Raw genomic sequence first — 23385 nt, 5'->3', positions numbered from 1 at the left:
CTGGTAATGAACAATTAGAAACTGACCACATAGAAGACATGAAATATTTAGGGATAAATTTATCATATTTAAGATTTGTACAGTGTACACTAGCAAATATTGCTGAGAGAAATTAGAGATGATCTAACTAAATAGAAAAATATACTGTATTGATAGGAACTATCAGTTTTGCAGAGATGACGATCCTATCCAAATCTACTGAATCTATGGAATTTCAGTCAAAATTCATTCAGGATTGTTTTTGGAGGGTAGAAATTGACAAATCAATTCTAAATTTTTTTAGTAAAGGGAAATGAGTCTAAAGAAACAAAATATGACTGGGGTTGTGGCTCAGTGGTACAGCACTGGCCTGGCATGTATGGGTCACTGGGTTCAATCCTCAGCACCACATAAATAAATAAAATAAATAAAATTAAAGGTATTGTGTTCATCTACAACTAAAAATTAAAAAAAATTAAAACAAAACAAAACTAAAAAGAAACAAAGTAACTGAGAGGGTATACCAAATTTGGGGGACTTATATTACCTGATTCTAAGACTTATTGTAAAACTAAAAAGTCAGTAATGTTAAAATAGATAATAGTTCATTGGAACAGAATGGATCATTTGGCTATATATATATATAAAATTGTTTTCAATTCATTTTATGTAAAATTGTGTTCAATTCATTTTATGTAAATTCAACAAAGCAATTCATTGGAGCTAATCTTTATGACAAATCGTGCTTAAACAAGTGGCTAGTCCCAAGCAAAAGAAATTCTTAATCGCAAACCACATACAAAAGTTAACATGAAATTGATCACAAACCCGAAGGTAAGACCTAGAACTTTAAAAATTTAGAAAAAAAGGAAAAATTAATCTTATTTATTTATGTTCTTGGCAAAGAACATAAATATTCTTAAATTCTTAAATATTGTACAACATGCTTTGGAAAAGTCAACAAATAGATTTCCTTGAATTAAGAATCTCTGATCTGCAAATGACACTGACAATAAAATGAAAAGCTTTTGAGGACTGGGAAAATGTATTTGCAAAACATGTATCCAAATAGGATCCCTATCTGAAATACATGAAAAACTCTTAAAACTCAATAGGAACACAAACAAGCCAGTTTTATAATGGGGAAAGATTTGCTCAGTTACTTTTGCAAAAAAGATATACAGATGGCAAATAAGCACATGGAAAGTCATACAGCATTATTATGCATTAGAGAAATGCAAATTAAAACTAAAAGAATATGCCAGTGTACTCCTACTAGAATGGCTAAAATTGGAAACACTGGCCAACTAGAGCAACTGTTACTCACATACACTGCTGGTGGGATTGTAAAATGGTACAACTATTTTGGAGAAGAGTTTGATGGTTCTTAAGTAAATCATATAACCTAGCTATTCTATTTCCAGGTATTTACCCAAGAGAAATGAAAGCATATTTTCATAAAAAAAATAGCTCAAAGTGTTTATAGCTTTATTTGTAATAGCCAAGATCTGAACAGATTTCATATGTTCATTAATAAGCAAATAAATAAATTCAGGTATATTTCATATATGGAATATTGCTTGTCGATCAAAGGAAACAAACTGACATACAACAATGTGAATGAATATCAAAATTATTATGCTGAGAGAAACGTAAGAAAATATATACCTTATAGCTATGTAAAATCTTGGGAAATACAAAATAATTTATTGAGTCAGAAATCAGATCTTTACATTATAAGGTAGATATTTATTTAATCACTTAATTCCCACCACAGATGTGGAAACTGAGGCTCAGAGAGGTGAAGTCACTTTCTCAAGATCACGAAGATGGTAATAACAGAGCAGGATTTACACCCCATCTCTGCTCTTGATCTGTGCTTTGGTTCAGTATGGTGTGAGCTTCCCCCATGGGAAACTGTATTGCTTGCTTGGTCCTCAGTGTGGTGATGATAAGAGGAGGGCCTAGGGGGAGGTCTACAGGTCATTGGGGGTGTGCACACAGAAGGGATTGGGGCAGATCTCATGGGATCCCTAGGTTAGTTCTCTCCAGAGAGCCGTTATAAAAGGAGCAAGCCTGGTCCCTCCACCTTGCCATGGTGAAAGTGATCTCTCCCTCTCATTTCTGTCCCAGACATCCTCCATTAGGCCCTCACCAGAGTACTAAGGGGCCACCTCATCTTGGAAGTTCTGTCTTCAAAACTGTGAGCAAAATAAACCTCTTTATAAGTTAAAAAAAATCAGATATTTGATTCCTGTGGGGTGGGTGGGGTTTGAAAGGGTGGAGGAAAGAGTTATAAAGAGGCAGAAAGAAGCTTTAGGGCTTTTGGATGTGTCAAATTTATTGTGGTGATAGTTTCATGGGTTTGTATACAAATGTCAAAACTTATCAAATTGTATACTTTAAATATGTGGAGTTTTGAGTCAATTATTCTGACAAGGATGATGTTGGGGTCTTTAGCCCCCTTGCTCTTCTCGACCAGCGACAAGGGAAGGGAGCACTCCCTGATAAGGCCAGACCGGGAAAGGTAGGGCCGACTGACCACCCGCACCCAGCCCTCGGGGCGGAGGACAATCAGACGTATCAGGGAGACCAGTCACAGCAGGAACTCCTTTATTGAGGAAGTCACACAGCTTTTATGCAGGGTGGAGGCTAGGCAGGAACCAATCAGCTTAAAGGTCAGCAAGGCACGGGGTTCACGCAGGCGAGAGTCCCATAGGACTATATGGCAAGCACGAGCTGATCACGTTTACGGAACTGTTGTTAACCAATCCCTGATGGTGGTCCAATTTATTGTCATTAACTTTTGAAACCACCTTTGAGGCCTTGATCTTGCTCACTCGCCAGGGAGTAAGGAGTCAGCCTGAGTTAGTTAACATGTCATTAGTCCCAACAGGATATAAAGGAAAAAATAGAACTGATTTCTATTTGTCTTTTTAAGGACAAGTTATTATCACTTTGAATCACTATCACATATTTACTCATTTTCTTCTTTATTTACACTGAGCCCTTTGAAGTCAGGAACTCTTTCTATCTTTGTGCCAAGTACCTGGAATAAGGATTATTATTAAATGCACACATAACAAATGACATGAAAAAGAGCATAAATCAATATATGAGTACATGTTACTGAGAACATACTATGTGTTAGGGTCTTTGGGGGAATTTTCTTCAAGATTTATTTGAGGTTATCATGCCCTGGGAAATGAGAAAAGGTTGCAGGACGTGTTTGTTTATAAATATATAAATGTGCATTAGAGTAAAATAAGCAAAAGAAAAACTATTCTTACTAATCTGAAAAGCCTGACCATAGAAATATTTTATTTCCCACTTTAGCAAATGATTTCTCAGCATTGTTGACCCTCATTTGATATGAATGAATTCATTTATTAGATTAAATAAACCACTGTGATGTAGGACTCTACTTTTGTTGGAATCAGGCTGAATAGGATTGGGCAGGATAGGAAGACTCCTGAAAGATTAAATCTTTACAGTAGGAATACTCTCATTTGTGACTGGGAGCTATCTTTTAAGTAGACTTAAATAATAGGCCTGTGTTATTTTTTTGAGACCTGGAGTTAAGTACTGAGTGTGATTGGCTGGTGTGGCAGCATTAAGAAAACAGGACGCTCTCCCTCTGACTGCCAGCATCCACCCTCTCACACACATTAATTTCTCATTACACATCTCAGAAATACAGGCATTGTGCTTCGTGTTATTTTTAAATTGCACTGTCCTAAAGGAGTTAATAGTTTTATTAGGGAGAGAAAATACTAAAATATGACAAAAGTAACCAAACCACCAGGAAGTGGTAAATAGCAAAAATGTAAGTCTGTCAGAGTTCAGGAGAAAGATCTGCATTTTTGACCAGAGAAACTTGAGGAGAAAAAAATAAAGTCTTTCAGCTCAACCAAAAAGAATTATAATAGGCTAACATTGGACAAAGGGCATTAAGAGGTGAGAAAACAAAGGTTAAATAAGGAAATAGAATGGGAAAGAAAAAATAAGAAATGTAAGCAAACCAATGAAATAAAGGTAGACATTGCATTTAGTCAAACCTCAAAACATCATTGGATATTTTGAGGAGGGAAGGACAATAAAAATGGATTAAATTATTTCTTATTCTTCCAATCAGTTCATATATATGTATTATAATATTTTTAAATTTCAAAAGTTATACTTCAGTACTGGTGTCATGGTTATCTAAAGTTGTATTTGCCATATATGATCCAGAGGATTGAGATGATGAATCTAAAAAAACTACATTCATAAACTGAATTTTTTATGATGCAACTTTCAGTGAATCGATTTGGGATACAGTTTATATTGGGTAACTGAAAATGATTCTATTACTAATGTTGTATCTGTATGTATGTATGTACTAGAGTTGGGGTTGGCAACTATGTTGACATAGGGCCATTAATTAGGATGACTAATTGATATTTGATCCATGTATTAGTAAATCATATATGATAACCTAAGGCAATGAAGAGCCCTGGCATGAATATAAAGTAAATTAGAAAAAAATTAGCTACCTGGGATGTCTGAATCAGCTCACAGCAAACTGTGCTCCTTGCCAAGTTGAAGAAGTGTAAGTCTATCCAACAAAGCACCATTCCCAGGAGAACATCATCAGCTGAAGGAAGAGGACAATGTATGATAACTTGACCATCCAGGAAGGACAGGCCATCTCTGTGAAACTGAATGTCAGGTTCACATCGCCCTCTGAAATGATCTCCCTGTAGCCATTACTCCTTGAAATAAAGTGCCATTTCCATAACAAGAGCAAGATTTGGGAGCATTCTGTCACTACAGTAACCTTGAAAATGGAAACAAAATTGAACACTGGTAAAGGAAATGGTGTTTGCATTTCACAAGGAATTCTACATTTCCCATGGGTCCACTAAGCTCAGGAAACATCTTCAGAGAAAAACACTCCTCTTTTCTTGTACAAAGGATGTAAATTATAACTTAAATCAAATGGAGTGAGGATGACAAGGTCACTTAAAAGTACTTCTGTGATTAAGTGGTTATATTGAAATTGTATTGTGACAGATTTTAATAACTGACACCTTGAATGAAATTTTTTTTTCTGTCAAACTTTTGTACAAAGAAAGCATACTAAAAGAATACATTTTGGAGTGTCACTCCATTTCCTGAAGGATACTAGAACATGATAGTTATAGGGCAAGAAGTGATCCTAGAGATCATCTAGTTTAGCCATTTTGTTTTTCAAAGGAGGAGGCAGGCTTAGAGGTCAAGATGTGATTGATGTGTAAGAAAGATTGGTTTGGCAGTGTGGACATAACGCTGTGAGTCTAGTCTTAGGGGCTCATCTGGTAGGCCTGGGTCAGACTGGGTTGTTATCTCCAGGGGTTGAAATTGCATGTCATCACTGGACAACTGTAAACTGACATCAGTTCAACAGGAGCAATGAACAGAAAATACTGCCACAGCTGACAGAAGGAACATTCTGGGAAATAGACTCCAATTCTAGGAGAGATTAGCAGGCAAAGACCAAAGCCCACAAAGAATGTCAAGGACTCGTTTTGTGAATTTTGCCTATCCTGTGGAAGCGAGCTTGACATCCAGTTTTGAGACTCTGAGTTACAAACAAAGGATCAGTGCAAAGAAAATGAATAAAACTGGATGATAGTGAGACCTCTGAGAAACCTCATAAACTCTCATAGGCCCATTAGCTGTTCTTTTTCTAGATTGGTAGAAACTACTTCCTGCTGTTGTCATTTTCCTTTTGGGGCATTTTTGGTTCTAGCTCTCTGAAAGGACTTGTAAAAACCAGAAAAGAATATATAGGCTTAGAAGTAGACAAAGTGAAATTTGATTCCTGGCTTTGATAATGTCCAGGCAAATGACCTTGAACAAAATACAGATCCTCTTGGAGCTTAAGTTTTTTGTTTTGTTTTGTTTTTTGTTTGTAAAATGGAGCATGATAATACCCTCTAATTCAGAGGGTTGTTTTGTGAATAATATATCTAAAATTCCAAGCATAGAAGATGCCTTCAGTAAGTAGTGTTTACTTTAATGGCAGATTTGTTTCCCAAAATTATATCTTTTGGAGAATATATCCTAGTTTTGTTCTTTCTGAGAATAGCCTGGCTCATCTACTGAGTGTTGAACTTACAATTTAACTCTCAGAGGGATACTATTGTCTACAAATTCTTGGGGCTTTTTACTATAACCCTTTAAGTACATGGCTATAAATTACAGACTGATCCATCTAATCCTAGGGTTTGGAACGTGTATTATTCTTTCATCAGCACGGTTCTTAGTTCTTTCACTCCAATAACTGATGTGTTTGTAATGACCAGATGTTCAAAGAATGTAAAAAAAAAAAAAAGTAGCAAAAAAGGCAGAGTCAAGGAGACATCTCCCTATGAAAAACACCGGAAATACTTAAATCACCACATAATAAACCAATCTACCCCAGAATAAGAAAAATTTGTCCCTGAAAACCAAAGGGTAAAAAGAGGATTATGATTATGTGTGCACAGTAGCTCCATAGCATTTTGAAAACAGGAAAATTAAGGAGAAAGTTATTCAGTGATAATCCTAAAAGCTTAGTACACTTTTCAAGGGATTCACAAGTTTTTGGTTTTGCTGTCTCATTTTTCCTTTGTCTTAAGTTTCTAGACATGCAGTCTGAATAGCTATTGACAATCCAGATGTTAATCAGTGTCTGTGAACACAATAGAATAAAATCATTAGACTAAAAGAGCTCAGAGACTGCTTAATCCAACATTTCCATTTATAAAGAGGAAATTAAATCTGTAATTAAACTTACTTATTATAATGATATACAATAATTTGTAGACTTACAGATTTCATTTCTAGACTTACAGATTTTTTTCAATTGTGTGGTGCATGTAAGATTGTTTTATTGTTGGTAATGATTCTTTGGGTCTATCATCTATCACTTTATCTTCATTTTGGTGACTACTAACTGTTCATTGGGTGTTTGGGAAATACAACTGTAAATTGAATAAACTTTGAATTAAGTGTCTGTACGAAAGGGAAACATTCTTCTTGCAGTTGGACCCTATTGGGGCTTCTTTAAATTTTATTTATGTAAGGTATGCTTAAATTGACATGGATCACTGACAACAAGCTACACCAACTGAAAAGACACCAATGTGAGGTAAAAGAAACCCTATATTATAATCAAGGAAGATCGTATCCATGTTAGTTTGCATGATAATGACTAGAGAATTAAAACCAGCTCCATGACCTTACATAAATCATACTACCTTTTGAACCAAATTTTCATCATAGATAACACAAAATAAAATTTCTTACACTTAAAATCTACAAATTTTGGAAAATACAAGACTCTAGAGTGTAAATAAAACTAGGAGGATTCTGAGGAGATGTTGACATTTAGATGAAAGAAATGATATGACATGAGTTTTTCTGTATTTTTTTATTGCATTCAGCACAAGGATCAGATGCTGTCAGCATACATGGGGCAGTAAATATTCCTATAGAAATCTTTGGTCTTTCTAGCACAAAAAAACAAAAGGCAGAATTGGGGCAACCACAGGATTAGAAAATGTGTGGAAACCTTAGGGTAATTTTGATTTGCATTTCTCTTACTAGAGATGTTGAACATTTTTCCATACATCTGTTGATTGCTTGCAGATCTTTTTCTGTGAAGTGTCTGCTCATTTCCTTAGTCCATTTATTGACTGGGTTATCTGTCTGCAAAGTTTTTTGAGTTCTTTATAGATCCTAGAGATTAGTGCTCTATGTGAAGCGTGTGTGGCAAAGATTTTCTCCCACTGAGTAGGCTCTCTCTTCATATTGTTGATTGTTTCCTTTGCTGAGAAAAATATTTTTAGTTTGAATCTATCCCATTTGTCCCAACTAGAATGTCTATTATCAAGAACACAAGCAACAATAGGTGTTGGTGAGGATGTGGGGAAAAAGGTACACTCATACATTGCTGGTGGGGTTGCAAATTGGTGTAGCCACTCTGGAAAGTAATATGGAGATTCCTCAGAAAACGTGGAATAGAACCACCATTTGACCCAGCTATCCCACTCTTCGGCCTATACCCAAAGGACTTAAAATCAGCATACTACAGTTATGCAACTACACCAATGTTTATAGCTGCTCAATTCACAATAGCTAGATTGTGGAATCAACCTAGATGCCCTTCAATAGATGAAAGAATAAAGAAACTGTGGTGGCAGCCCTACCTCCTCTGGCGGCGGACTCCTTCCATGGCTAGCTTCTTGGAGCAGGCCTCCCAATGAGAGCCTTTCTGCACAGAGCCAGCTCCAAGTCCCGGAGCCAGCAGCGAACTCTGGCCTGCAGGCAGCTTCTGGGACCAGGGCAGGGCAGCCAGAGACTTCTCCAAGAAGCCCTGCTCCCTCCGGTGGCAGGCTCCTTTCATGGGGTGAATCAAGATGGAAGACTAGAGGGTGACTGCTTCTCCTGTCACTCCAGCACCCAGGATTCAAGAAGGGGAGGCACTGAGGGAATTGGACTAACATAGAGCCACGGCGTGAGTCTCCCCCACTAGGTGAAGCTCAGCCCGAGCAGCAGGCCGGGACAGAGGTGGCTTCTCAGAGCAGGGCAGGGCAGTTAGAGTCTTCCCCAGGCAGCCCTGCTCCCTCCAGCGGCAGGCTCCTTCCACAGCCAGCTTCTCGGAGCAGGCCTCCCAGTGAGAGCCTTTCTGCACAGAGCCAGCTCCAAGTTCCAGAGCCAGCGATGAGCTCCAGCATGCAAGCACCCTCTGGGACCAGGGCAGGGCAGTCAGAGACTTCTCCAAGCAGCCCTGCTCCCTCCTGTGGCAGGCTCCTTCCAAGGCCAGCTTCTCAGAGCAGACCGCCCAGTGAGAGCCTTTCTGCACAGAGCAAGCTCCAAGCCCTGGAACCAGTAGCGGGCTACGGGCAGCTTTCTTCGGAAGCACTGCATTATCAAGTTCCTCCAAGACTTCAGGCTACTGAAGGCTGGGAGGTGATACACTGGAAATCTACAGGGACACTATAAGCCAATACAGGAAATCTGCAATATCTCAGAGTCCCACTGATATCTGACCAATATGAGAAAAAAAGGGAAGAAAATGTCCCAAACAAACCTAGATACTATATCAATAAAACCCAGTGACAGCACAGCAGAAGAAGTGACAAAAAGGGAGTTCAGAATGTACATAATTAAAATGATCAGGGAAGCAAATGAGGAGATGAAAGAGCAAATGCAGGCATTGAAGGAGGAGATGAAAGAGCAAATGCAGGCATTAAATGATCGCACCAGTCAACAGTTAAAAGAGCAAATACAGGAAGCAAGAGATCATTTCAATAAAGAGTTAGAGATACTGAAAAAAACAAACAAACAGAAATCCTTGACATGAAGGAAACAATAAACCAAGTTAAAAACTCCATAGAAAGCATAACCAATAGGATAGAACACCTGGAAGACAGAACCTCAGTATTGAAGACAAAATATTTAACCTTGAAAACAAAGTTGAACAAACAGAGAAGATGGTAAGAAATCATGAACAGAATCTACAAGAATTATGGGATATCATTAAAAGGCCAAATTTAAGAATTATTGGGATTGAGGAAGGCTTAGAGAAACAAACCAAAGGAATGAACAATCTAGTCAATGAAATATATCAGAAAATTTCCCAAATCTGAAGAATGAAATGGAAAACCAAGTACAAGAGGTCTATAGGACTCCAAATATACAAAATTACAACAGACCCACACCAAGGCACATTATTATGAAAATACCTAACATACAAAATAAAGACAGAATTTTAAAGGCCGCGAGAGAAAAGAATCAAATTACATTCAGGGGGAAACCAATAAGAATATCAGCAGATTTTTCAATCCAGACCCTAAAAGCTAGAAGGGCCTGGAACAACATTTACCAAGCCCTGAAAGAAAATGGATGCCAACCAAGAATCATATACCCAGCAAAATTTACTTTCAGATTTGACGATGAAATAAGATCCTTCCATGATAAACAAAAGCTAAAGGAATTTACAAAAAGAAAGGTGGCATTACAAAACATTCTCAGCAAAATATTCCATGAGGAAGAGGTGAAAAACAATGATGCAAATCAGCAATGGGAGGAACTAGCCTAAAGGAATAGCCAAATAAAGGAGAAACCAAATCATGTCAAAAAACAAAAATGAGTTAAATGACTGGGAATACAAATCATATCACAATAATAACCCTGAATGTTAATGGCCTAAACTCATCAATCAAAAGACATAGACTGTCAGATTGGATTAAAAAGAAAAATCCAACAATATGCTGCCTGCAAGAGACTCATCTCGTAGAAAGAGATACCCATAGACTAAAGGTGAAAGGATGGGAAAAAACATACCATGCACATGGACACAGCAAAAAAGTTGGAGTATCCATCCTCATTTCAGATAATGTGGACTTCAAGCCAAAACTAGTCAGAAGGGATAAAGAAGGACATTACATGCTGCTTAAGGGAAGCATAAATCAGCAAGACATAACAATCATAAATATCTATGCCCTGAACATTGGCTCATCCATGTACGTCAAACAAATCCTTCTCAATTCCAGAAATCAAATAGACCACAACACAATAATACTAGGTGATTTTAACACACCTCTCTCACCACTGGATAGATCTTCAAAACAAAAATTGAATAAAGAAACCATAGATCTCAATAACACAATCAACAATTTAGACTTAACAGACATATATAAAATATACCATCCAACAAAGAACGAATACACTTTCTTCTCAGCAGCACATGGATCCTTCTCTAAAATAGACCATATTTTATGCCACAAAGCTACTGTTAGCAAATACAAGAAGATAGAGATACTACCTTGTATTCTATCAGATCGTAATGGATTGATATTAGAAATAAATGACAGAATAAAAAACAGAAACTTCTCTTATACCTGGAGATTAAATAATACACTATTATATGATGAATGGATAACAGAAGACATCAGGAAGGAAATAAAAAAATTCTTAGAAGTAAACGAGAACAAAGAACCATCATATCAAAATCTCTGTGACACTATGAAAGCAGTACTTAGAGGAAGATTTATTTCATGGGGCATATTCAACAAAAGAAGTAGAAATCAACAAATAAAGGACTTAACACTATAACTCAAAGCCCTAGAAAAAGAAGAGCAGACCAACACCAAAAGTAGTAGAAGACAGGAAATAGTTAAACTCAGACCTGAAATCAACAAAATTGAAACAAAAGAAACAATCAAAATATTAACAAAATAAAGACTTGGTTCTTTGAAAAAATAAACAAACTTGATAAACCCTTAGCCACACTAACAAAGAGAAAGAGGGAGAAAACTCAAATTACTAAAATTCAAAATGAACAAGGAAATATCACTACAGACACGAGTGAAATACAAAACACAATTATAAGTTATTTTGAAAATCTATACTCCAACAAAACAGAAAACCTTGAAGACATCAATAAGTTTCTATAGACATATGAATTACCTAAACTGAACAAGGAGGATGTACACAACTTAAATCAATTTCAAGCAATGAAATAGAAGAGGTCATCAAAAGACTACCAACAAAGAAAAATCCAGGACCAGATGGGTTCTCAGTCGAGTTCTACAGAACCTTTACAGAAGAGCTCATTCCAATATTCCTCAAAGTATTCCATGAAATAGAAGAGGAGGGAACCCTCCCAAACTCATTCTATGAAGCCAATATCACCCTGATACCTAAACCAGACAGAGACACATCGAAGAAAGAAAATTTCAGACCAATATCCTTAATGAAAATCGATGCAAAAATTCTCAACAAAATTTTAGCAAATTGCATACAAAAATATATTAAAAAGATAGTGCACCACGATCAAGTGGGTTTCATCCCAGGGATGCAAGGTTGGTTCAACATCCGGAAATCAATAAATGTCATTCACCATATCAACAGACTTAAAGTTAAGAATCACATGATTATTTCAATAGATGCTGAGAAAGTCTTTGATAAATACAATAACTCTTCATGCTTAAAACACTAGAAAAAATTGGGATAGTGGGAACATTCCTTAACATTGTAAAGGCCATCTAAGCTAAACCCATGGCCAATATCATTCTAAATGGTGAAAAACTCAAAGCATTCCCCCTAAAAACTGAAACAAGGCAGGGATGCACTCTTTCACCACTTATATTCAACATCGTCCTTGAAACTCTAGCCAGAGCAATTAGACAGACCAAAGAAATTAAAGGGATACGAATAGGAAAAGAAGAACTCAAACTATCCCTGTTCGCTGATGATATGATTATATATTTAGAGGAACCTGGAAATTCCACCAGAAAACTTTAAGAACTCATAAGTGAATTCAGTAAAGTAGCAGTTACAAGATCAAAGCTCATAAATCCAATGCATTTTTATGCATAAGTGATGAATCTTCAGAAAGAGAATTTAGGAAAACTACCCTATTCACAATAGCATCGAAAAAAATAAAATACTTGGGAATCAATCTCATAAAGGAGGTGAAAGACCTCTACAATGAGAACTACAGAACACTAAAGAAAGAAATTAAAGAAAACCTTAGAAGATGGAAAGATCTCCCATGTTCTTGGATAGGCAGAATTAATATCGTCAAAATGGCCATACTACCAAAAGTGCTATACAGATTCTATGCAATTCCAATTAAAATCCCAATGATGTGCCTTACAGGAATAGAGCAAGCAATTATGAAATTCATATGGAAGAATAAGAAACCCAGAATAGCTAAAGCAATCCTCAGTAGAAAGAGTGAAGCAGGGGGTATCGCAATACCAGATCTTCAACTCTACTACAAAGCAATAGTAACAAAAATGGCATGGTATTGGTACCAAAATAGACAGGTAGGTCAATGGTACAGAATAGAGGACATGGACACAAACCCAAATAAATACAATTTTCTCATACTAGAAAAAGGTGCCAAAAATATGCAATGGAGAAAAGATAGCCTCTTCAACAAATGGTGCTGGGAAAACTGGAAAACCATATGCAACACAATGAAATTAAACCCCTATCTCTCACCATGCACAAAACTCAACTCAAAATGAATCAAGGATCTCGGAATCAGACCAGAGACCCTTCATCTTATAGAAGAAAAAGTAGGTCCAAATCTTCAACTTGTTGGCTTAGGATCAGACTTCCTTAACAGGACTCCCATAGCACAAGAAATAAAAGCAAGAATCATTAACTGGGATAGAGTCAAACTAAAAAGCTTTCTCTCAGCAAAGGAAACTATCAGCAATGTGAAGAGAGAGCCTACAGAGTGGGAGAATATCTTTGCCACTCATACTTCAGATAGAGCGCTAATTTCCAGAACCTATAAAGAACTCAAAAAAACTCTACACCAAGAATACAAATAATCCAATCAACAATGGGCTAAGGAAATGAACAGACATTTCATAGAAGAAGATCTACAAGCAATCAACAGATATATGAAAAAATGTTCAACATCTCTAGTAATAAGAGAAATGCAAGTCAAAACAACCCTAAGATCCATCTCACCCCAAGTAGAATGGTGATTATCAAGAACACAAGCAACAATAGGTGTTGGCGAAGATGTGGGGAAAAAGGTACACTCATACATTGCTGGTGGGGTTGCAAATTAGTGCAGTCCCACTCTTATTACTAGAGATGTTGAACATTTTTTCATATATCTGTTGATTGCTTGTAGATCTTCTTCTATGAAATGTCTGTTCATTTCCTTTGCCCATTGTTGATTGGATTATTTGTATTCTTGGTGTAGAGTTTTTTTGAGTTCTTTATAGGTTCTGGAAATTAGCACTCTATCTGAAGTATGAGTGGCAAAGATATTCTCCCACTCTGTAGCCGCTCTGGAAAGCAGTATGTAGATTCCTCAGAAAGCTTGGAATGGAACCACCATTTGACCCAGCTATCCCATCCTTGGCCTATACCCAAAGGACTTGAAATAAGCATAGTACAGAGATACAGCCACATCAATGTTCATTGCTGCTCAATTCACCATAGCCAGATTGTGGAACCAACCTAGATGTCCTTCAATTGATGAATGGAGAAGGAAACTGTTGCATATATATACAATGGAATATTACTCCACCATTAAGAATGATATAATTATGGCATTTGCAGGCAAATGAATGCAATTGGAGAATATCATGCTAAGTGAGATAAGCCAATCTCAAAAAACTAAAGGACAAACGAACTCGCTGATAAGCGGATGATGACATGGGGGGAGGGAGGGGTTAGTGTTAGGGTTAGGGTTAGGGATAAGGAGGGTGGCAAGAATGGAGGAAGGAAAGACTGTATAGTGGGAAAAGAGGGGTCGGAGGGGTGGGGGGGAAGGAAAAAAATAACAGAATGAATCAAACAACATTACCCTATGTAAATTTATGATTACACAAATGGTATGCCTTACTCCATGTACAAACAGAGAAACAACATGTATCCCATTTGTTTACAATAAAAAAAAAGAAACTGTGGTATATATACACAATTACACAATGGAATATTATTCAGTTGTAAAGAAGAATAAATTATGGCATTTGCAGGTAAATGGATGGGGTTGGAAAATATCATGCTAAGTGAAACATGTCACTCCCCAAAACCCAAGGCCAAATATTTTCTCTGATAAGTGGATGATGATGCATAATGGTGGTGCGGGGGAGGCAAGAATGGAGAAAGGATGGATTGTATAGAGTAAAATGAGGGGTGGGGTGGAGTGGGGGAAAAGGAAGATAATAGAACAAACATCATTACCCTATGTACATGTATGATTACACACATGGCGTGACTCTACTTTGTGTACAACCAGAGAAACAGAAGTTGTACCCCATCTGTGCACAATGAATCAAAATTAAAAAAAATAAGATGAAACCCATAAAAAAAGAAGAAGAAAAGGTGTGGAAAGTCTAAGAGAAGAAAGAGTCAGAGAAGGTATTACTGGCTTTGTGTATGCAGTCCCTTGAACTTCACAGGAAGGATTGATTACAAGCACCACAGCTACTAATGAAATAACTGAACTGATATTTGCATTGCTATCAAAGAGATAATTTTAGTTTTAGGCAAGTCAAAGTACACACTAAAGCTACAACAATTACAAAATAATAATCTTTGCAAGAACATAACATAATCCTGAGTCTCTACAATGGCACTCATCAGATCTAGAATATAACCAAAAATCTAAAAATCTGAAAAGCATTTTCTATTTTGAAAAGAAAAGACATGTAATGGAGATTCATAGCATGATAACAAATAACTCAAATGTTGGAATTTGTAGACAAGTATGTTAAAGTTATTATAGCTGTGGTCAATTATATAAAAAAGTAAAAGTTCATAAAGAAGATGTAAAATTAAAACATTAATTATTTTGTTCAGACAATATGGAGCTATTTTTCAATGCTTTCTATGTGGAGACACAGTTCTTAACTTTTAAAAATTTATAGTCTAATGGCAGAGTAATTGATGGGATTATAGTGTCACTTTAGCTATACCATTTGTTCTGTAAATATATGATTCCAAGAATGAAGAATAGGGGAGAATCTTTAATAAAGACACATATATCCAAACAGAGATCCAATTGAATTAAATAAAGTCAGAGATATTGATTTAACTTCAGAATTTCTATAGGCATAGTCCATAAAGTCTGCTAACTGATAAAATCAGATCCTAACACATATTGACAGATGTTCATCATTATCATCATCATCATCACAACAACAACTATAATAGTAATAATTCATGTTGGTATGTCACTTAGATTACAAAATGACTTGCACATTTTATTTTGAATTTGAGTGTCCCAACCACCTTGTAAATTGATAAGGCAAGTATTCAGTCTGAAGTTTCATTTAAAGGTCAAAATAGGGGAAGTATATTCATATGAAATTTTTCTTTTCAAAGACAGACATAGATTAAATTGCATGCATCCATCAAAATCTCTTTCTAGTGAGATCTCAGAAGGAATCTAAATTTTATATTTCCATTATCTCTTGGTTTTTAATTCATTTATTTTTTAAATTTTTAAATTTTGTTTGTTCTTACTAGTTGTACATGACAGAATGCATTATACATTTTGATAGATTATACATAAATTGAGTATAATCTCTTGTTTTTCTGATTATACATATTGCAATCTAAATTTTATAGGAGGAGAGCAAGATTTACCTGCCATGAAAGCAACAATGAACATTTGGGACTATCAAAGCACTCTGACAATTGTCTTTTCCAGAAAGCTATCTTAAGAATGAGTTGCTCAGTGATAATTAGAGAGAGAGTGAAATGCACCTAGTTTCACATTTCAATGCTCCTTCCCAATTAGAATGGCATTAGAGTGAAAGTGTAGCCATATAATTGTATGAAGAATAGATCTAATTTTCTCAATGTCACTGCAATATCACCTTTTGGGACTAACAGCACCGAATGATTACGCATATCATTTGGTAATTGTATTTTTATCCATTCCACACTGGGAGTTGATTTTTAAAAGTGGACATGCAATTAGATTATAAATGAACACACATCAACTGTCCCTCAAAAGATAGCAGTATATCAGCATTAATCCAGCTGCATTTTTAACTACCGTCAGTGGCAGTGTATGAGGCTTGTCCACACTCAGCACTGAGCTTGGTCATTGATAATAAAAAAGAAAGTGACTAAGAAACTTTGAGCTCAGGGAGAGTGGCCTTCCCAAAACCACAGCTTAGTTGGCTATTGGAGGTAACTTAAAAGCAAACTGTGATAGAGGACCAAGATTAAATACCTTCGATTGCTGTGAGATGCTTCCCTTTGAGAGTTGTAGAGAGAATGTGCCTTGCTAGAGAAGTACCTATCATTCTATCTCATAGACTGCAAAACAGATATTCCCTTGGAAAAAAAGAAGCTTTGATGTGCCAATTAATCATAGCATATATTGCTGGAAATATTTCAGGTTGGGAAGTAGAAATTTATACAGCCATCTGCATTTAAATAGCAGTTTCTAAGAGTAAAATGTATACAAGGTGCTGAAGTTGAGGCTATAAGTTACGGCTTGAAGACCTCCTGAATACTACTGAACTCTCTAATGCACAATCATACATTTTAATAAATACAATTATTTTGTGTGCAGTTGAAGTCTCATTATCATACTAACCAAAGGCAAAACTGTTAGACTGATTCTCTTCCTTGGACTTAGTTGGGAGCAATCTTAGGACATTTAAATGAGGGCACTTTTCATTGGGACAAATAATGAAAAATAATTCTGATTTTCCTGTCCTGATAGTACAGAAATAAAAACCACAATCCCCTTCATTGTGATGGAGTGTTTGCTCCATGGAATGGAAGTGTTTGTCAGTAATTCCATTCCTATTTCCAGAGTCATTAATGCAGGCTTATGAAATGCACTATTTCTGAATGAGACTTGGCCCAGAAACAGTCTCTAACATGGATTACAGGTTTTTGTAAAGTCCTGAACTTTCTTTAAAGTTTCAAATATAAATATGTGGATAGGCTGTAACTGAACTTTCTTTAAAGTTTCAAATATAAATATGTGGATGGGCTGTAACTGTACTTCACAGGCAAAATGGATGTTTCCAGTCATTGTGGCAGAGTCCTTCCCTTCCTGGAGGAACATGGCCTGTGGTCCTTGGGTCTGTAGGAAGGCACTCTCCTACTACCCTGGCTGTGGGGAGAGGTGTCAAGAGAAGCCAACCAAAAGGCAATAGTTGGGGAGAAAATTAACTTCACCCAGGCCAGCAGTCTGTAGGACACAGAAAGAATAGAGAAATAGAAATGGTGTGCCAATGTGGTGAAACAAAACAACTGTGGAAGATTTTGAAGTGGATGTTGGAAAGGACATTCTGAGAAATTCTTGAGGGAAGAAAGGGTCCAGTTTTTACTTCACTTCTGAGCTCCCCTTCCTCAATGGTCACCTTGCTTTAGTGCCCAGGCTCCTGTATTTACAATTAGTTGCATTAAGTGTGGCTTATCATATATATATATATATATATATATATATATATAAATAAATATATAAATATTATTTTTATATATAAATATATATATTTTATATATAAACATATATATATATATATATATTTTTTTTTTTGTACTGGGAATTGAACTAAGGGGAACTTAATCACTGAGCCATATCCCTAACTCTTTTTTTGTATTTTATTTAAAGACAAGTTCTCACTGAATTAATTAGGGACTTTTTAAGTTGCTAAGGCTGACTTTGAACTTGCAATCCTCCTGCCTCAGCCTCACCAAGCTACTGAGATTAGAGGAGTATGCCACTGTGCCCAATGACTGTGTTTATTTTTAATAAATAATCATTAATGTTTCCATACATCAAACACAAAATAGGGGCTTAGTAAATGCTTAGTCTTCTTTATAAATCAGGATATTATTTTTTACTGTATTTAGACTTTGATCCAACCTTCCTTCTCATCACATATTATGATGTAAGTCATTCCTGCTTTTCTAATTTTATACCAGCTTGCCATCTACCTTTGTCAATAGGCACCATTAAAGTGCCTGGTAAAAATTCTATTTTTTTCTGCCAGTTTCATGAATGTCCCAAACTCTTTGTAGGTGAACTATACCTGGCCTTCTCTTTCCTTCTTCTCTTCGTATGGATGGGAATTTTCTGTCATTTGGTTTGGTTGTTTGTTTTTATCTTTCAGTTTTCTGCCTAAATGATATCTCTTTAAAAAGACTTCCAGATAACTCAATATAAAGCCTATCTTCTGTGTTATTCTCTTTCATAGTACCCAAATTTTTACCCCTTTAGAATGATCAACCATCCTTGTTTGCTCAGGAATGAAGAGTTTTCTGGGATGCAGGTTTTTCAGTATTTAAGCTTGAACAGTAATAGGCAAACCAGGATGGTTGGTTGCTCCATTAATAGAACTTACCCAATTGGAACTTTATCTATATAGAATTTTATTTGTTTACTTATGGAATATTTACATCCTCCATTAAGCATTAGGATCTGTAGAAGGAGGTACCATATCATTTTGTTTATATTATATATCCTACAGCCCTAATAGAACCAGAAATATTGAACAAATGAATAATAAATAAATGAATCAATAACCTAAAAGCTGGGGGTTCCAAACAAGGAATTAACATTTGGAGTCAGCTATACAAAGTTGAACTTGTGAACTATTGAGAGCTTTTTGAATTCTATAAGGATGTAGTGAGACACAGATGCTTTGTTCTTATATGTAGATGGTGGGAAGAGGGGACATGACCAGGAGAGAAGAGGATAACTGAAACAGATCATGCCATAGAAACCTGAAGAAGTCATTTCAAGGATGAGGTTGCTTCTAGGTTTATTTTATTGTTATCATTGGAAGGTTCAGTGACCACATTTAAGGGCATTCTTCTGGAAAGATTGATGGCTTATAAAGATGTCACAGTGGTCATTTAAGAGATAATTATTCTCCTTCAGAAAGAAAGATTGGACAATTTTATGAAATCAAACAGTGTAATTCTTTTGTAAAAGAAACTGAAAACAAATATTTAAATACTTAAAGTGAAGAAAATGTTCATTCATCATACATATGTACACACAAATATTCCATCATTTAGTTATAAAATAACATGTAGGAGGTGGTAGGACACTTATAACTATAAATTTGCTTATATCGGCTCCAACAAATACATACTTCTAAATATGCAAAAATTATTACACATGAAAAAATTTTGAGTTAGAATAGGAAAATAGGAGACCAGGGATGAATAACAGCCTGTAGATTTACAGCAATATCAGCCCAGATCTAATCTGAGGTCCTTTCTGCGTGCAGTGTATTGGATCCTAGTGAGAGTATCAAGGTCATAAGAAAACTTAAACACTCTCCAGGTCACTGTTTCCAAGGTGCAGCCATTAGAGAACTGCCCCACAAGGTGCCCTGGAAAAGGGTTCTGAGGCCGGAACTGTTTGGAAAATGTTGCATTACATCTGGGGACTCAATGTGTATGTGGTAAGAATGTCAGTTTGGAGATTTACTTACTTTTTTCCTATCCTGTGGCTTCCCATTTCTCTACTGAAGCAGGTCCTGGGCTCAATGCCTCGGGGAGGAGTATAAAAACAGAAATAACCTGGGGAAGGGGAAGAAGGCAGGGTTATTGCCAAAATGTGACAGGGGACTAAACTTTATGTGAATGCCTTGAGGCTCTAGAAGGTATTAAAATGTGCTGACATTGGTGGACAGGTTTAGAGAAGTCTGGAGACCTTAGAGGAAAGCAAACCTGTGCCCTATTTCCCAAATAGAGAAAAGGTGCTGCTAAGACCCCCAAGAAGGGATTGCTATGGGTGTGACTAGGTGGATGGGACCACACTGAATCCTGCAAAGCTTCCTGTGCTGTGAGCATGGCACAGAAGCACGGCACAGAGAAAAGAGATTGGCAAACTTTAGCCAGCAGGTCAAATCTAGCCTACTTTCTATCTTTGTATATTCCAGAAGCCAGGATTACATTTTAAAATGGTTTTTAAAAGAAGAACAATTTCTACATATTACATATTGTGTAGGACTACTTTTGTAGTACAGTGAGAACTGAGAAGTGGTTAAGTTGAGTAGTTTCAACAGAGTCTTAGTGACTTAGAAAGGCTAAAATATTTCCTTTCCTGCCCTTTACAGAATAAGCTTGCTTATTCTATTCTTTTTAATTCTTTACCTCCTCAAAACATTTTAGTTCTTTTTCTTAAAAGATTTTTTTAGTTGTAGATGAACACAATACCTTTATTTAATTAATTAATTTTCATGTGTTGCCAAGGATTGAACCCAGTGCCTCAACACATGCGAGGCAAGTGCTCTACAACTGAGCCACAACCCCAGTCCCATTGCTAATTCTTAATATAAAGAGCTCCAGGAACAAACTATGGATGAAGGACTTAGGACAAAATGGACTATTTGTATCCTCTGCCTGTGAAGACTCTAAAATCAAGATCCCCAACATTATTAAACGGAAGCATCTCATAAGTTCAACAGCATGGAGTCTAGAAAGTATGGTTAATTTTAGTACACATCAGAGTTTATGACTGAAATTCATACACACTAAACATGTTAAGATGATAAAACCTCTGAGAATTCCTCTCAATAAACATGTTTGACTAGTATTTTCCAATATTACTTAATCATGAATTTTTTGTTAGGCCTATTAATGTCCTATGAAAGTACGTTTACAAAGAAGGTTTGTTGAAAAACACTGCTTCAGTCCAATGCCCTCATTTTACAGGGGAAAAGGATAAGAATTAAAGGCTGATGACTTAGACAAGTTCATATAATTAGTAAAGAGTAGGATTCGAATCCACTATGTCTAACTCCAATGCTTCCCTTATATTTTAAGCTTCTCCAAACCATGTTGACTTAATCAATCAAAAGTCTATCAAAGCTAGGTCTTTGAAAGCTGCAAGAGGAATTTCTAGAGTGATTTGACTAGGTTTTTGACTGGCAAATCAAAGCTATGTGGTTTTTATGGAATGAATCAAAACTCACAAGCAGCAGGATTAAAGTGATTCCTTAATTTTTAACTTATAAAAAACATTTTGAATAAATCAGTCAATCCAATGCAAAACACAATTCTTCTAAACAATACATTGGATTCAAGTTTGATAGAACTGACCATCTGTTTCACTGTTGGGCCAATTTGAGTTGAGTCTAGAGAACAGTCCAAACTCATTTCTGAGAGTAAACACAAAACTTTTTAAAGTGAAGGAAAAATTAAATTTTCTGATCAGGCAGAAAGGTATAGACTTAGTCAATCTCTGCCTTCAAAGCTGTCCCTTTGCTGAAATTGACAAATTGGTTACTTTCATCAGTTTCAGCCTCTGTCAATTTCAGTAGACTGGAATAGTCACACAAGCACATCAATTTCAACCCTAGCAGCTTGTCTCTTTTGAAACTGACAGAAACTAAAATGAAGGAGAGCCTCTCTGGAGGCCTTGGGAAGTGGCTGATATTGAGTGACCTCTTTAGCAGGCTTGGCATTCTAGGACTTTGCTCCTGCTGGTGTGATGCGTTGGCTCCACACCAAGTTGTTGTCCCTTGGATCCTGAAATGAAGGGCATTCCAAAGGGGCCATGCATCCTGAAACTTAGGTCTCAAAGTCAACTGCAGCTCAAAGTTAAGCTGACATAAAGTGTGGTAGTCTCATGATTTGAAATGAGAACTCTTGTGGCCTCCATTTACAAGGCAGTGAATCATTTAATTTTTGAGGCTCTTTTACGATTTGTTAAATGTGGGTGGTGATATCTGTGCTTCTTAATAATGATAACAGCACTAACAGTGATTAACATTTAGTGAGCATAGTATTTCCTATGCATTATCCTATTTAATCTTTTAATAGTTTTGTGAATGAAAGAGTAATCTTATCCAAGGTAAATGTCCGGCACTATAAAACGTAGACCTTCATTACAACATCTGAACCACCAGAAATCAATTTAAACTTTATCCATATGGACTTTGAATAGGTTAAAGCTTACTCTAGTTTGGCTGACAGATTTCCATTTTTATTGTTTTTTTATAAAATTGATTTTGAGGCCAAAAGCATAAATACCAGCCTACTCAAATGTTCTCAGCACCATTCAATGACAGCTATGCTAGCATTGTCAATATAAATGCCTCCTCCTTCTCTTCCTCTTTTTCTTTTATAATTGAGTGTAGAATTTGCTTAGGCATCTCAAAGAAATCTAAGACTTCTATGAGGGGTTCTAAAGAAGACATAGAGCTATAGAAAGATGCTGAGCCATTTTATTATTTTCTCATATTTTCGGTCCTCTCTTGGCCTCCTTCATTCTTTCCTTCCCATGTTATTTATGTCCTCATTCCTTTTTTTTCCCTCACAAATATTTACTGATTTTCTACCATGGGAATGGTATTTTGCTGTGTCAAGTGTACCATAGTAAGCAAGATACACCATTCTATTTTCTTGGAATACTTTATAATTCAGTGAAGTTTGATAGATATTAAATGAAAATTATTTATAAATGCCAATGTGATAAGTTCTGTGCAGAAAAGAAATACAGAATTTCTTGAGGTGGAATAACATATCACTTATCTAGATTGGGTGGGGGCTAGAATTGAGTCTTTAGACTGTTAACATGTACATCATTTCCAAGCCTTTAACATAAATGCCAACTCAAGCTCATCTGCCCTCCTCTGATGACTACACATAATGAGAGGGATAGCCAGATTTAGCTTTCCAATTTAGGCATGAAAAATGGAAAGGGGAAATAATCTACCATTTCTTTATCCAGTTGTCTTGGTTGTTTTAAAAGCCAAAGCTAAATGACAACTTGGCCATTAGATTAGTTTATTGGACAAAAGTCCAGAAAGAGTTAATCTTATCAACTCTGCAAACTTCATTTAAAACTGCGCTTCTTTTCCAGGCTCGTTTTGAGATTTCATTGGGGACTATGTTACAGAATTGCAACATACCTGTGGCCCTTGA

This window comes from Sciurus carolinensis, chromosome 2 (assembly GCF_902686445.1).
Source record: "Sciurus carolinensis chromosome 2, mSciCar1.2, whole genome shotgun sequence".
NCBI lineage: Eukaryota > Metazoa > Chordata > Mammalia > Rodentia > Sciuridae > Sciurus > Sciurus carolinensis.
This window is presented reverse-complemented; position numbering follows the sequence as displayed.